Below are 16,670 nucleotides of genomic sequence, written 5' to 3'. Positions count from 1 at the left end.
TATTTTTCCTGCACAAAATATTTCAATTGCACAGGGTCTGACAGCTTGGCACTCATCATGAACCTTAACGTTTAGAGGAGAAAAACTGTTCTGAAATGGTCAAAGAGAGAAAGTCATCCACATATTTGCATTTTAGTGCTATTAGTGGTGCTGTATTCAGAGCAGCTCTCTCATCTGAGGACTGGTTTGTAGTGTAACTGCATTTTTGTAGGTTTCCTCTGAAACAGAAACAAAACAGAAAAAGAAGCATCAAACCACAATTTTAAAAATAGGATGCTTTAAGATGCCTCCTGAAAGTCACAGGCTGTCCTTATATCGTTCAATTTTTGGAATTCTTCAGGAGTGAGAACAGACTTGGTTGTCAACAGAGAGCTGTTCACAGAAACTAGGCAGGAAAATGAAAGAAGGCTCGCTATTGTTTGGCTATGTGGTGTAGGCTGCAAGAATGCATTGGGAATGCAGTGCCTGCATGTCAGGCAGAGAGAGAGGTCTTTGTGTGAATACGCTGAAGCAGAATGTCAATCATATAAATAACTATTATCTGATACATATATTATTTTTTTTATTCTGACCATTGCTGTCGTGCTTCTTTAACTGTAGCCCATAAGGGTAGTTATCGATTTGCTGGAACTTAATGGTGTCTAATCGAAGCTGTCCAGATATCGCATGCAGGGGAGCTGACCTACCACAAAGCAGGGAACAGTGCAGGAAGCATCGTACCTCTCCTGTGCCCTCTGCTTTGTCTTGACTATGTCAGGGTGATAACTTGTGAATAGGTAACATACAACCACCCTGCTCTGGTGTCACTTAAAAGCAGCATTGTTTTGCCTAAAACAGATGTTTTTGTCATTCCCCAGGGGAAAAAAAAAAAAAAGTGCATAATTTGAAATATTCATAATTGAAAAAGGGAAACTTTGGCTAATAGAAAGGGAAGCTACATACTTTATGCAAATACAAAAAGCCCAGGCTTTATCTCATAATGGTTAACATTGTATCAGGATGCAATGATGTAAGAGCACTGTTATGAAATTCCTCAAAATCCTGAACATGTTAGAGGCAACATGCCTGAAAAGGGTGCATCTGTGATTAAAATAATTTTTCTCTTTAAGCAAATTAACTCTTGAAACAGAAGCTTGCAGAGTTGGGAATAACATACCTGTTATGACCTGAATTAAATTGACCTCCTCTGAAGTCTTGCTTCTCATGGGTTGGTGTTATTTTGTGATGCTTAAGGCAGATCCGCCTTTGAGGTAACACATCTGTGTTTTGCTCGCAAGCAATGGGAGGAGATCACATACTGAAAAAATCTGCCCCACTGGGAGAGGTTGAGCCAGTATTTTGTTAGCTTACACCATGTGCTGTGTAGCAGTCAAGAGGGATCTGTTTCAGAGGAGTCATTTAGGGCCACGAGGAGCAAATCCTGCGAGCTGCTTTGAACACCTCTACAGATCTGATGTGGCACTCAGAGGTGAGAGCTGCTGGATGAATAAGCAGGGGGTATGCAGTCCTGAGCAATACAGGGGACCCAGTCCAGCACCACTGAAGTCAGCAGGAGTTTTTCCAAAGGGTTACCTTTAATCATAGATAGCCACACTATTATTCCCCTGTACCAAGGCCCAGGTAGAACAGACTTATCACACAAACACTTCTTCCTGATGCAGTAAGTGACTAACCTAGGAAGCAAGAAGTACAGTAGAAAAGCTAATAATAAATAACTCTTAAGGCAAACTTCCTCAGGCTCACTGTTTTCTGCTCCTAGTACACTCTATTCTGTTTTATCCTGAATATTGACAAGTCAGAGAATTAGTCTAGAGGACATGGGATTTCTTCTTCCTAAGGCATTACATCTGTAAAGCTGTTAAATCAGTATCAGTGGTGTTCCCACCAAGAGAAGCTGTCCTAGGTGCCACCAGACCACCCCTACCTTTACCAGCAGTGTTACAAGCTGAAGCGGGAAGCTGAGCCATGTTAAGGCCAAGCAATCTTCCACCAGGTTAGTTTTAACCCTACTCAGTTTGCTGGGGCAGATGACCATCTGTGTGCATAAATAGGTATGTCAACAAAGGAGAAGGCTGCGTGGACAGAAGGAGGCAAAGAGCAGCAGGGAGCTTAGAGAAAGCAGGTTGGCTTGTGCTTCAGCTCCATCTCAAGTCAGTGCTTACCCGGGGGCATCTGTACCTGCTCCAGCACATTGTGTCTTAGGCTTTTACGGATTCACATCCATTTCCTTTGTTCCACCAGGAACACTGAGATTGCCCTTTAGCCATCATACCTTCTCTGCTGTTTTCCACAGTGTATATCATGCTTGAAAGGCCTTCTTGAAGAGATCTTTAAGAGTGCAGGCCATGCTGACACGAGGATTTCAGGGCGAATCATGTTATTTCACCATCCCATGCTGCAGTTTATTCAGTATAGCGGAACACTGACTATATCAAAACCTCAGTTTGTTTAAGTCGATGTAGCTCTCGTCAGTTCAATAGGGCTGTGCTGATTTGTACCAGCTGAAGATTTATTTCACTACCTCAGATTTCTTCTTCATTTTTAAAGCAACTGTAGCAGTATAGCACTTACTAACAGCACATTATTATGTTAGTTTTCCATGATTTATTTCAAGCATTCAAAGTACACATAACCATTTGTACTTACTTCTTAAATGCTTTACAGAAAATCATCTTGATTGCAGAATCAAATCCTTCTTGTCTGCAAAAATAGTGTTTATTAGGCCAAAGCTCTGGCAATAACCAAAATGACCAGAACACAGAAATATACGGGATGGATGTATTGTTGTGAATGACCAATAACTGAAGAAAGCCATGTATTGTTTCACAAAATTTTCAAATGTGTTATTTCAGACTAACCTATGACAAAGTTTCAGTCTCGAAGGTAAAAACCTTCCAAAAATATTTTACATCTGTTCTATTTTGGATACAAAAATCATAATTTCTTTTTTTTTCCCCCTTAAAACACAATTCAGAATATATTTTAATATGAAATCTTGCAAAATGTTACTGAAAAAATATTGTTACAGTTCCTTGGGGAAGAGGGAAGGGTTGTTTCTTTGGCATTTATTTTGTGTTATAAGTGCGTAAAAAGGAAAATTTCTTCTAACAGCGATAGTTTAGTCAAAAGCTATTTGAAAGGAAATATGTTTTGACCAAGATAGTGGCCAATTCTTGATTTAGATTTTTGAGCTTTTACAAAGCAAACTGTACAAAGCAAACACTCCAGTTGGGGTTCCAAACTACAACTACCAAAAATCTCTGATGACTAATACTTCCTGGCTGTACTTCATGCTGGCTTGAAAAGAACAAGACTACTTTTTGTCTAAGCCTGCACTAATGTTATATAAAAGGTTGTGAAAAAGGTTGTGTAGGTCCATCCACAAACATCCTTCATTTGCGTATGCTTGTGGTGTTTTTGCTAGTGGCTTTGGGAAGAATTAATCTAATGTTTAATTAAACCATTTAGCTTTATTTGAAGCATACTTTTTTCTAGCTGACAGCATTTTTTTTTGCACAGGGTTTTGCTGCAGTCCCAGAAGAAGAATGAATAATGTTTCCTATTTTGACCACAGAGTGATCTGATCATGCATGCTGTCAGTAGACATTGCTACTGCCTGGCTTCCAGGGAGAAAAAAACATCTCTTGTCCACTGTGTCCCAGCCACAAGGAGGTCATGTGGCAGTGGGGTGTCCTGCTAGCGGGGAGAGCATGTGGTGGGATTCCTGGATTCTTTCCTTGCTCCGATACTGAATCTGTCTGTGACAGGGGACAAGTTGGGTAGACATTATAAAATAAAGGTGACAATTCTTCTCCAAAATATTATGAAGGTCATTTCTGTATTTTAGGAGGCTCTTTGACCCTCAAATGAAACTGTTGGATAACCACAAAGGAAAAATAGCAGCCCAAAGGAGAGACTAAGTGCATGTCTGATTTTCTGTAGGAATCTGGGCCCCCCAAGTCATAGATACAGAAGCATCTCACAAACTCCTCAAGAAATAAAGGCTGAGGAAGATCTACATGAAAATCGTCATTTGGCTCAGAAGAAAATATTCTGTTTTCCCATTCCTGCTCCATCCCATCCACCAAATAAGGACTTTTCAACTAACTGCTTAATCCCTAACGCCCACCCTCATCCCTTGTACTAGCCAGTCAACGTGTTCCTCCCTTGCTCTTCATTAAGCTCTACAGAACGCATTTCCAGTCAACACTGCTTTATATAATCCTCCTATTTGTGCTGCCAGCAATAATCCCAGTCCTTCCCTCGGCTGGCTGCAGCTGCTGTCACAATCCAGCCCTCCCAGTGACTTTTCCACACTGGGGAGAGGCTAAAACTGGCAGGAGGCTCCAGCAAGACCTGGGAAAAGCTAGGGCTCAGGAGAAGGCTGGAAAAAGAGGGAGGCTGGAGGAAGTGGGCTGGTTCCCACCTCTAAATTGGACTCAAAGGCCTGTGACTATGCTCTCTCCTCCTCCCTGCCACAGCACCCTCCCGTGGATACTCTCAGATGCATAATTACTCCCCATTGCCCTATGGGGAATTACACTAAATATTTGGATTATGAAGAAAAGTTTCACTTTATACAAAACTCACTGGCCAGAAGAGCTCAACTTCCAGTTGAGCACCTTACAATGACCACATTTTCAGATGTGTTCAGCACTCTACATTTATTTGCCAACTACTCCCTTGAAAAGTTTGGCTATATTAGCCAGAAAGACAGAACTTTATGAAAGGAACAAATTATTGTAAGCAGAACTTGTTAAAAAAAAGAAAAAAGTCATGTCCAGAAGTCCAATTCCTACGTGCACTTCAAAATCCTGTGAAAAAGTCACTGATGTGTAATGAAACATTTTTTAACTACCGTATCTATTTCATGTAGCTGTTTTTCTTTATTTTAGTCTATCCCTTTTTTGCTATTTTTATATTAAAACATCTGCATTTTAAGAGGTCATCTGTGATACTTGCGCTGTTTTCATCTAGCAGTTTTGCAGTTATCTTCATTCTTGTATTTCGGATAACTGAAAGTTTCTGCAGGCTCCCTTCTTTATTCTCCCTCAGTTTTCATTCTCTCCTTGGGCTGGACTTTTGTTTAGACAGACTAGTCTCAAAGCAGAAATTTAACAGAGTCCTATTAGCCTAACACACGCTGAATTTCTACTTCCTCAGTCTGTATTGCTTGGCTGAATGCGTGGCAGCAGTAGGGCTGCACCGAGACGTACCAGGAGGAAGACTCCTACAGACAGTTGTGGCCACTGGGAATTGTGGCAGTGATTCATTTTCACAAGCCCTGACAGCACTGCCTCTCAACCACAGATTCCCTAGGTCAGGGAAACCTTCAGCCAGACATCCTGGAACTGTCTTAATCCTTTTGCATCAGAACATGATAAGGATGCTAAAACGGGGGGTTATGCTTTGTCTTAGATACAGCTGTGTAGCGGGTACACCCATTTCTTAACGCAAAGAGGTTGCAATAAAATGACTCCTCTGTTCTAAAATGTTGCTGGCAAATTGTTGTGAACATGGGAGAGAAACAAGAGTGTTGAGAGCTCTGTGTATCATTGAAATATTTAAATATTATGTACAGTGACGCCTGTAATTCAACATTTGCTGTGGTAAACACAGCAGAAATGACTGTAGCATAATGTTATTCCATATTCTAAGCCAGATTCTTGAGGTTTGTTTTATTTATATCACATGTGGCAGGGAGAAATAATTCTAGGAAGGCTCATACGGTATATTTTCTTTTCATGTTGCCAAAATATCTTAGAGAAATCAATGGCTGGGGACTTTTCTGTGTGGCTAAAGATTTATTTTTAACCTCTTGGTGTGCAAAAACCAGGAACAATTATTAATCTGTCCTGAAACTGCAGATACAACCTGCTAGCAACAGATGGTGTGAATGAAAAGCCAGAAGTGGCCATTTTTAATATTCAATAGATTAAAAAATCTAGTTCTTTAATCTTATCTAACCTCTCATGACCGAGGGTCTAAGATATTGACTTAAAGACAATATCAATAGCCTTGATTTGAACCTGAATCAACCGCAGAAGTGGATCTTCTGAGATACTTCGTACCTCTAAACGATGCTGCATGTTCCTCGTCTCTGTTGACCTTGATGAGAGATGAGCATTAACATTTGCTGCTGAGCAACTTGAAAAACCAAGCCCAGTTGGAGCAGCTTGTGCTGCAGGTAGTGTGTGGCTGCACTTTGGGGGTTCTTGCGTAGGTCTGAACTTGTAGGGTAGTTAAGAACCAACTCCTGTCAATGCCTAGGGAAGAAAAAGTATTACATTACCAGATATTATCTCAGTCATGCTGTATTTGTATATCTCAACTACAAAATCAGGAAGTATTGCCAGCCGTCGTTTGGATGAAGCTGGCATAAACACACAAGCACACATGCACACACACAGAGAACAAGACAAAAATCCCAGGCTGCAAGCCTGCTTTATCTTTCAGTTAGTTACGGACCATGGAAATCTGATTCTTGCAACCTTGCGTCGTGTTTGGTGTCTCATTCAGGTAACATATGGATGGCTGGGTGCAAGTTTAACGTGCTAGACTTTCCAAAAAATAATCCCCCTTACCAAGTGGGGTGATGCTGTGCCAGTGAGGCTATTTTTTGCCTTATGTGCCACTGCTGGTGGGGGCAGACTGTCGGCAACACAAAATGTCACAACTTCACAAGCGAGATGGATCCAAACCATAGGTCCAAACTTACCTGAAGTATGGAGAAGGCTGTGTCTGAATTTCAAGTTTGGTATCACTTGTTATTTTCAGTAACATCTCTCCACCCTAGGTTTAGTTGTGAGAAACAAGGCCGGAACGCTCAAAACCACCCCAGCAGCTGGTATGTAAAGGCAATGCTATCAACATGGTGCAGGTGAGAAAATGCCTGAAATTTCTGCATCAATAATTTCCCAGGTCAAGTATCCTGTCACTGTGTACTCACCAAGTAAATGCAGCAGATGTGGACAGATGACAAACTTTATGTGCATGAGTCTGGAAAAGACAAAACCTCTCTCTGCAAACCAAGGTCTGCAATTTAGTAAGCCATTACTTTCTATATTTTTAATGCCTTTATTGATATTGGTCTGCCCAGACCCCAGATCCTGGCAGGTCAGCAGCTCCTCACCCACAAACCCCAGCCGTCCCCAGGCCTCCCTCCTGCAGTTGTTCTGCTCTGCTCTGGTGTGGCCCCTCTGCTCCTCTCCACCCACATATACATAGGCAGAAACCACTGACCACGGTCAGGCAGTCCCCTGACAATACAGCATGTGGGAAAGCTCTTGCAGGGTGACCGGCAGCCTCGGAAGGGCTCGGGCCGGAGAGTAGAGGCCGATGCACCATGGGAGAGCACTGAGAGGACATTGAGTTTTCTGAAGAAGGGAAAATGAGCCTCTCCCCTGTGGGTTTTTCTCTGGAGGCCACAAGAGTGAGATTTCTGAATTGGAGGAAGGAGTGGAAGAAAAAGACAAACCATGAAAAAAAAAAAAACCAGCCAGCTGCACAGATGTAACTTTAATTTAGCACATGATCACAGCGATGCTAGGTAGTGCTCTGAAATGAAAATGCTGGGAGATGCAGGGAAAGATGCACCTCAATATCAGACAGTCTTGGATAGGAAAATTCAGTGTGTCCAACACAGTGAGACAAACACGTGGTGAATGAGGGCACAGTCAAACAGTCACTGAAGTGTTATGGCAGCCTGAGCCATTGCTGAGAGCCCCAGTGCGCTCTGCCCCGGGGAGCCTGTTCCTGCTGCTCTCTCGGACAGTCCCACAGGGAGGCTGATAGGGCACGGATCCCACGATGAAGAGTAATTGCTTTGTTGCTGGTATCATTTTCAGGGAGAGCACTGGTCTTCTCTCACCACACAGTAATTAACACGAGAATGAGCAACTAGCCATGTGGAGGGACTTAGTGGGGAAGCAGGGAGGAGTGACAGGACTATGCATTTTGTTGGCATTGTGGATTCCTGCTGGAATGAAGTATCTGTGTAACCATGGCCTGAGAGGTTTCATCTAAAGGTCTGAGTAGAAATCAGCAAAGCATTTTTCGTTTCTACTTCCAGAGGAGAGATGGAGTCTAGGTCTTGCACCTAGAACCTATTTACTGGTCTGAAAATGGGGTTGTAAAGAGAATATTAGGGTTTGTAACTTTTGTTGTTGTTGTTGTTTCTCTAGTGGCTCCATTTATGAAAAAGAAATATTAAAATGTCTGCCTGTGAAAGCAACTTTCTACCAGGCTCTGAGATGAGTTCCTAAATGTTCTGTGCTGTAGTCTTCCCTAGTAATTCTTGATGTGCAGTGTGTATCTTACCATGCAGGAAATGCAGAGTTGAAGGACATTGAACACTAAGAATTCTTCCACTGTCTTATGATTATGGAAACATCTGTTCTCAATAGCCCTCTGATGATCATCTGTAAAAATCCAGTGTCTAATTGTTCCCAATATTTTCCATTTTTAACTCTGACTCTGAACAGTCCAAACTTCAGATGTGTTTCCCTTACCAACCACTTACCTTACATAGACCTGAAACTTATGTACAGCCCTTGCCTTCATACAAATGCTTCACAAATTTTCACATTGTTTTGGTGTGACATTCAGCTTTGAATGGTTAGACTTTTTATCTGACCTTGGAGTTTTGGAGTGTTTCATATTTCACGATCTCACGTTTATGCTTCGTGTTTGTCTCTAGTTTCTGACCTGTAGTGAGAAGACCAGACTATTAAATGCAAGTGGTGCTGAATGCAGAACACATTCATCTGTCATGAAGATGTTTCATTTTGAAGTTGCAGAACAAAGTCAGAAAAAAGCACTTATCATAACACACACACAATGACTACTACAGAATTTCTTACCATTAGGACATGTTTTCTCAGGTTGTGTCTCCCTAGCTTCTAGCAGAACTTCTGCACTATCATCACTGAACGAAGTCTCAATACCAGAATGCGTATCTCTGAATATTTCCACAAAACCTAGGTTTCTTTAATGTGAAGATATTCTGCCTTGATGCAGAAAATAGTTTCAGCACTTCTGTGAATGGCACAGTCTCTGAAGTACAACCAGCCCTTGTAATCGCAACAAGGCAATTCAGAATAAAAGGAAAAAAAGAAAGAAAAAAAGAAAAGAGGGGTCAAGGACTAGATGTGAGAGTGTTCAGAACATTATAGAAGTGGAACTAGGATTTTCTCTCTTTTTTTACTCTGTGTGTATATTATAGTTCTCATTCATATTTATGTTGTATCTTACAAGTGGCAGAAAACTGCTGTTAAACTTCATAATATCACTGCAAATATCCAAGATTTCTGCCCTGTCTGGTAGACCTCCTTGCCTCACTTACAAATTTCTCATTTTGTCTATTCTCAGAAAACAGAGCTTCCCCTTCAATATAAGCATTTGAAAAGAGAGAAGTCCTGAACTGGATGATCCCTTAGAGCTCAAGGGGGGCATCTCCAGTGCTATCTACAGGGGAAACAGAAATGTCGCAGGGTTCCAGGTGCTGCCCCACCTTTGCCATGCATAATTTTACTGCAAACATAAGCAGCCAGTGCCAGTAAATATCGCTCACTCTAACGAGGCATGGGACCAACACTGGAAATGAACTTGCCCCATCCTCAGCACAGGCAGTTCTGGTATGAGCTTAGTGGAGATGGAAGGCGCTTGAAGCAATCAGTGGTGACTTAGGAGTACCATGGGAGAAAGTCAGCCCACCACAAGCAAATCTGTCTGCTGTCTAGATGTACTAATGAAACACTGTAAAAGCAGAGGAAAAAAAAAACAAAGAGAGAATTGGAAATTATATATTAAGATTTTCAGCATTTATTTTAAATCATGTTTCAGTCCACTATTTGATATTCAGTTTTGTTATTTGTTTTCTGATAATTAAAAAAATCATTTCTCTTTTGGTCTATATATTGAATCATGCAAGGCATGGTTTATACAGAATAGCCCCACTCCATTTTCTGGTAAAAGAAGACAAAGGTCAGCATTTTGCAGGCCTAAATCCTAAGTGTTGCAAGTTTCTGACACCAGGTAAACTGAAAAAAACTCTGCAATAATTTAACTTCTTTTCTTTTTGAATGAATGAATGTCTGGTGCTGGAAGGGTGCTGGAAGGTATCTAGAGCCATTGATAAGAAAGGCATTTGAGGACACTTAGCATTATCCAGGCAATAGTCAGCGTCTTCCAAAATACAGTGTCTCGGCAGGCAGGAGCAGAGATGTAGATATTTTAACATTAAAAAAAAAAAAACCGTGAAGGATTCATTCTACTTCTAGGTAGCATTTTAAAGCTAACATGGTTAAGGCATGCCCAGTGCTGTTGCCAGCAGCTTGCAAACTGTTTACTTTTGACTTTCTTCTGTATAAAGGACGAGATCAGTGTTGTGGGTGCCATTTAGCATGAGTGTAGAGCAAGCTTCAGGCTTGTGCCTCAAGTGGTTTCACCACCAGACCATTCGTATTTTGAACAAACTCTCCCATAGTTCAGCTCATGTAAATTGCACTGCAGTTCCTGATATCAGTTGATGATCTGTTCTTCCATTTGTAATTCTGATATCTGAACTTTTTGGAACATAATCACATGGAATTAAGCCATTTGAGGCAATGAGTGTAGTCAAAGCCCACGAAATAAAACCAGGAGCATATATAAAATAAAAGTATTTATGACATGAGTATATAAATTATGAATTTTTTGAATCTTACAAAAATTTTAGCAGACCCCTGGCCAGAATTCCAAAACTGGTGATGAGAGACAGGTGAGAAATAAGAATTTTTCAAGTCAGAGGTATTTTTCTGTTTGTGGTTCATGTCATTTTATTTGAAAAAAAATCTATGATTCATCTCCCCCAAAAGACATATATGTATGTATGCATGTACATACATCACAGTGGTATGTGTGTGTATGAAAAGTATATATATATATGTAATATATAGAAAAGTTATAGAGAAAACCTTAAGGAAGAAAAAACTATTTGTATGACTGAGTCTAGCACTAAATTCCATAATGGCTTGGGGCATTCAGATAGAGTAAATTATAAATAACAATAAATCTGTTTTTGCTGGAACTTTAGAACAACTTTGTTATTTTCTCTACTACGTTGCTTTGAAAATTATAGTATGTTTTCACTGGTCTGCCTTCAACAGGGTTTAGTTTCCATTTATGTGATGCAATTTACACTCCATTAATTTGAACTTTACCGGTAGAATAAAAAGACACCCAGAAAAACAGAGTGTGATATTCTAGCATTTTATTCTGTCTGTAGTGAAGTACAGGCTTCATTTCAATTCCAAGGACTGAGCTTGTAGAAATAGAATGTGTAGAGATAGAACTAAAGATAATATTAAACCTGCATTTATAAAACAGAAGTTTTCTGTACACATAAACCCACATTTGCATGTGTCATATAAGTTGATTCTTGCTTATGTAATATTTTGCCAGTGTAAGCATGCAAGACATAGGTCAGTTGTTAAAGTGATGCATACATATAACTTGCAAATTCCATTTGATGTATTGTCTACAAACGTGTGAATCTGAATAAACGGCAACACACAACTTCATATCGTGAGATGGAGAAGCAAACTATGATAATAAAATATCTCTTTCTTCATCATTCTTAAATTCCCAGAAGTCTGAGGCAGTTTTGAACCTTGCTATAAAAACAAAGCATTTTAATGGGTATTCATATATTTGCAATGACATTCCTATTCCCCTTGTCAGGAAGATGTTGACCCATTCTTTTTTATATATTGTCAGTACACTGAAGTTGTATAGACTTACAGCATTTTGAGAGAGACTATAGACTAAGCATGCCCTAACAGTAGAATAAAAAGTGGTTTATTTGTATTTTGCAATTTATGAGAAAATTTTCACGTGCGACACCTGGCCCGTTGCAGATCCAAGTGCAGCCATGGTACTGCTGTGAACGCTACTGGTGCTGAGATCAGTACACGTACCCTGTTGCCTAGAAAAGAGACAGTTGTTTCTTGCTGCTGCATAATATGCAGGAAATGCACTTGGCAACTGAGAGAATTAAGTTGATTCTGCTGTAGTAAAGGATTGGTGGAGACTCAAATTTCCCATTAGATAGAAAAGCATCGTACTGTAGTTGAGATACTTCATTTTGAATGATTAGTGAAATAATATGGTGGCTAGGCAGTAAGTCCTATCACACAGGCACTCATCTGGAAAAATCCACTGTATTCTTACTAGGAGACCCTCTGCCATTAAGCTGCTATCTGACCCTGTATGTGAAGTGACAATAATGGTACTTAATGTCCTTTGCGGGTTGCTTGTTTATTTATTACAGCAGTGTACATTACCATAATGGATTAACAAGCCTATTTCCAACTGACAAAAAAATTACTTTTTTAGTTTTTATCAGTGAAATATGGTCAGTCATCCAACAATTTGCTTCTTTGGCATACCCTCCACTTGCTATAATGAGGAATAAACCAAGAGTATATCTCAAGAAATATATGGTTAGAAACAATGCTTTTATGTTTTCCATATTTTGTTATTTTTGCCTCAAATCATAGTTCAGTTCAGTGTGATCTGACATGGCTGAAATACTGAACCCCCACTCCTCCAAAGCAGTGTTTATTATAGAAACCCACAAACTTAACCTAACCTAGAGCAGCTTTTCCAACAGTGATATAATTACAGTAGTTATTGTTGCAATAAACCAGATGTTCCTGAACTGGAATGAAAGCACTTCCCCCTGCCCCCTGCATTACATTTGTTATATTGCCTCTTTTCAAGTTTCACATCAGCTGTTCAGAAAGCTTTTCCTTGGTTGAGTGTCATTTACAGATTCTTGCTGCATGAGCCTTTTAGCTTAAAAGAATGAAACACTAGCAAATTTTGAATTTTCATTGCTTTCCTTAAAACCTCAAACATGACAGTTATCAATGTCACTCATTCTTGCCCAGGGTCAAAGACATTTTTTGTCCTTTAGGATACTTTTACTTGGCTAAAAAAAACACTTCGAAAAAACTACTTAGTTTTCAGATTGAATGAGTACATTGTTCTCTACAAAAAAGAAATGTTCCCCTCCTCCAGATCAATGAAGTTCAGGCAGACTTCAGTGAAGACATAATTTTACCCCACCATTTTGAGTAACATGCTTGTTAGGCGATAGGGGTAGCTTTGTAGAACATCATCTTTTTAACTGCTGTATCAGCTGTGGTTACAACTGTGAACCATGAACAACCATTCAAGGCAAATAAAGAGCCCATATTTAAAATCCCATCAGAAGATCATAGTTAATCCTACACTAGACCATTAATTATCTATCATTATTTAAATGTTACACTTTCTATATTTTTAACAGTGCATTAGTCAACATATTTTTAATATTTTCCAGCCTAATCAAGTCCTAACTGCAAAGAATATTTTGCCAAGAAATAAGTCGACTGTGTTTAAACTACTAGGACCTTAGATACGAAAGTTGTTGTATATATTTTACTATATGTGCAAGAAAACCTGTCTAAGAGCAATGAATACGAAAAGTCAAGGAGAACAGTTAGCAGATTACTTTATTACACTTACTGTGCCATATAATAATACAGTAAAGAAACATAAACCGGTCTTCAGGTTTTGATAAGTTACAGATAAGTTCTCATGAAAATACAGGAACGGTAAGAATGAAGTATCTTATCAGCTATCTGAACGTGCCGTGGCAATCCTGGAAGAAACCTTTGTAATGTTCAGTTATACGTGCTACTCATTTTTCTGTTCATTAGTGGTAACCTATTAGTCAACCCATCCCTGTGGTAACTGTACTGTAATGAGGGAGACAAACCAGGGATGAATTCACCCATGAAGTGGTCTGCTAAATTTTCACTTAGTAAAATGTAAATGTTTCTTATAGAAGGAATTTACATGACTCTGAAACACGGTCCAATTTTTCACTGATGTGGTAGGGGATGCAGACATTGTTGGCCTGATTTTATAAAAATCTTTGAAAACAGTCCATAAAATATCTGAGGAAACCCAAGAGGCACCCACACGTTTGGAAGCAGATTATAAGACAGCTCTGCTACGCAGCCACAGTCATCTCCCTGTGTTCAAAAGAAACTGTATCAATTTCACATTTTTTGCCTTGCTAATGAGAATGTGTCAAAACTGAAATAAATAAATAAGTAGGACCCCTGTCCAGGGAGCCTTGATGTCCTTCCCATCGTGGAGACCGGGAGGCCCCTGTGCTTCCTCCCTTGGCCGTGACATGCCCAGTGAATATTTCCACCACCCACACTTCATTCATTCTTAACTCTCCTCACCCACTCATCGTTACAGCTGTGCAAAGCATCCATTACAAACCCTGAAGCCATGTGAAACCTACCTTCTTAACTTTGTTATGTGCTTCACACAGCTGGGATTGGTTGGGCTTTGGGTAAATTACCTTTTGAGACGATCTACCACGGTTTCATGCAAATTTGGGCCCAGGCTAAGATGGATGATTTATGAGTTGCATATTTTGAAAATCACTGAGAGAGTTTCATATCACTGCATCATGCTTCACTGTGTAGATCTCTGTCATATTCATGGTAATCAAAAAAGATATGTGTATAGGACACTGCGAAAGGGAATAACGTCCCAGATGTGCTCTGTGCATTACAAACAGTTCCTGGCCTGAAAGACCTGAGAAAAAAATGAGCTCTTTTTAACTCTTTAACACTTTATTGATTCAAAGTATAACTAACTCATAAATTTTTATTACATTCCTTTGTTTAGCACGTACACATGTCAACAGCGTTTCAATTAGATACGAACTTGTGCAAATAGTTGCCGTAACTATGCTCTCAGACAGGAAGTAGAAGGAAACCCAAACTACGAAATTCAGATTTGGAGCTAGATTTTCTATTGTCAAAATGAGAGATTTATTTGGTTGGTGATAAAGGTCTGAATTTGCAAAATATACAAAAGTAAAAAAAAAAAAAAAAAGATTCAAAGGACAGGATTCAATGTAAGAGGCTCTGTGACTTCTTAGTCAGACAGTATTAAAGAAACTAACAGTGAACTTCACATTTTATTTTTTAAGGGAAGCTCAGACTATTTAAGGCAGGAACACCAAACAAATCACTTAACATCTCAGTTTGTAACAAAAGAACTTCCTTCATTTTGGTTTGTGACATGACAACTTTTTATCTGTAAAACAATCTTTTCTCTTTTTTTGTAGTGAATGAGTCCATGCAGAAGATCATGAACACATTGCCAAATCATATTTGCGAAACACCGCTTCCTGCTGATACCCAAATATTAATGTAAGTGAAATCCAAATGAACTGCTTTAGTGTGTGGTGAATGTTGCATTGTAAAAAGGTGATTTCAGTTATTTTTTTAAAATCCTTGAATGTGGACATTTATCAAAGTGCCTTCAAGATAAGTGGAAAAAAGGCTTGAGGCAATTTGTATAAATCCTGAAAATGGCTTGAGCTGGAATTACCCTGGACTTAAGGTCATACTGAGAGAAGTATCGAGACATGGGATGCAGCTGAGCAAATGTAGATATGTACAGTGTACGCATTTATAACTGAATGAGTCACCATAGCACGAGGCACTATCAGGTCTCAATTCACATTATCCTTGATATGTAAGATAGGTAAGATGAACCACAGCCTAGAGGTGCCTCTTTCTTCCCATCAGCTACAAGGTGGATGCGAGCGAACAGCTGATGAGTAGCTCTCTACCTCCACATTAAGTGAGGTGAGTGCCACTCTCAGTGTCTGCTAAACAGGGCTGAGTGCCCTCCCCACTGAAAAATTTGGTGGAGGAGGAAGGAAGTCAGAACACTCAGTGCTGCAGAGGTCAGCACTCTAGCCTGTGCCACTGCACACAGAATTCTTCCCTTGGTCAAGAATCATTAAATAAAAACAGTATGTAAAAGATCAGCAAGGAAACATTAACAGTAAGTGACAAGAGGTATTCTGCGAAGAAATGAGCCGCAAGAGTAAAATAGAAGCAGGCTAGTACTGCAACATCAGAACCCCAAAGTGTACTTACAACAGTCTTTAATCACCACCTTCACCATGTCCATTTGTTACTTGTACTTGTTGAAACATAGCATTCGCCTTTTACTTAGGGCCTGGTTTTGTTGAAGTGCTGAGCATCCTCATCTCACATCAACATCAACACATTGTAGACTTATACCCAGGGAGAGATAAAATATGGCACGTAATGTTTCATATCACGTATGTGTGGATAGCTGTGAATCAAGGAAACAATTGCTTTTAAATAAATGATGTGAGAGTAGAAAAGTGATAACATAATGCATGATTTGAGAGCAAAAGCCCAGCTCCTTTGAATTCATTTCAATAGCAGTAAAGAGTGGTGCCACTAGCAGTGCTGTTCTGAGGAGTCCATTGGTATTTCCACTGTATATTATTGATTGCTGGGGTTGGTATCTGTCATTGCGAGTCATGGTGAGCTGCAATTTAGTGTGGAAAAAAAAAAAAAGAATGTTTAAATAGCAGAAATGATGAAAATCCTCTCTCCTCCTCTCTCTGCATCACAAACAAATAAAATACAATTTTGAAATTTTATGAAATATTTCCCAAACCTCACATCATAAACACCTTCCTTTTAAATGAATGGGTAGTAAACAGGAAGATGAACAAGATAAGCTAGCTTAATATTTAAAAGATTTGCTCAACACAAATCCTTTCCTTT

General features: G+C 39.6%; 1 protein-coding gene across 1 annotated transcript in view; it reads left to right on the top strand.

Annotated features, from left to right (window-relative positions):
• The window catches only part of LOC308196072 (uncharacterized protein), a 341,236-nt gene that overhangs the window by 303,319 nt on the left and 21,247 nt on the right, over positions 1-16,670 (top strand). The window contains exon 30 of the mRNA XM_080594553.1: positions 15,182-15,266. The gene's annotated coding sequence lies outside the window, so the exon portion shown is untranslated. The remainder of the gene's footprint in view (positions 1-15,181; positions 15,267-16,670) is intronic.

This window comes from Anser brachyrhynchus (genome assembly GCF_964034855.1).
Source record: "Anser brachyrhynchus genome assembly, chromosome: 5".
NCBI classification, from domain to species: Eukaryota; Metazoa; Chordata; class Aves; order Anseriformes; family Anatidae; genus Anser; species Anser brachyrhynchus.
Note: the sequence above shows the minus strand (reverse complement) of the source record. Positions and strands in the feature narration are given on the sequence as shown.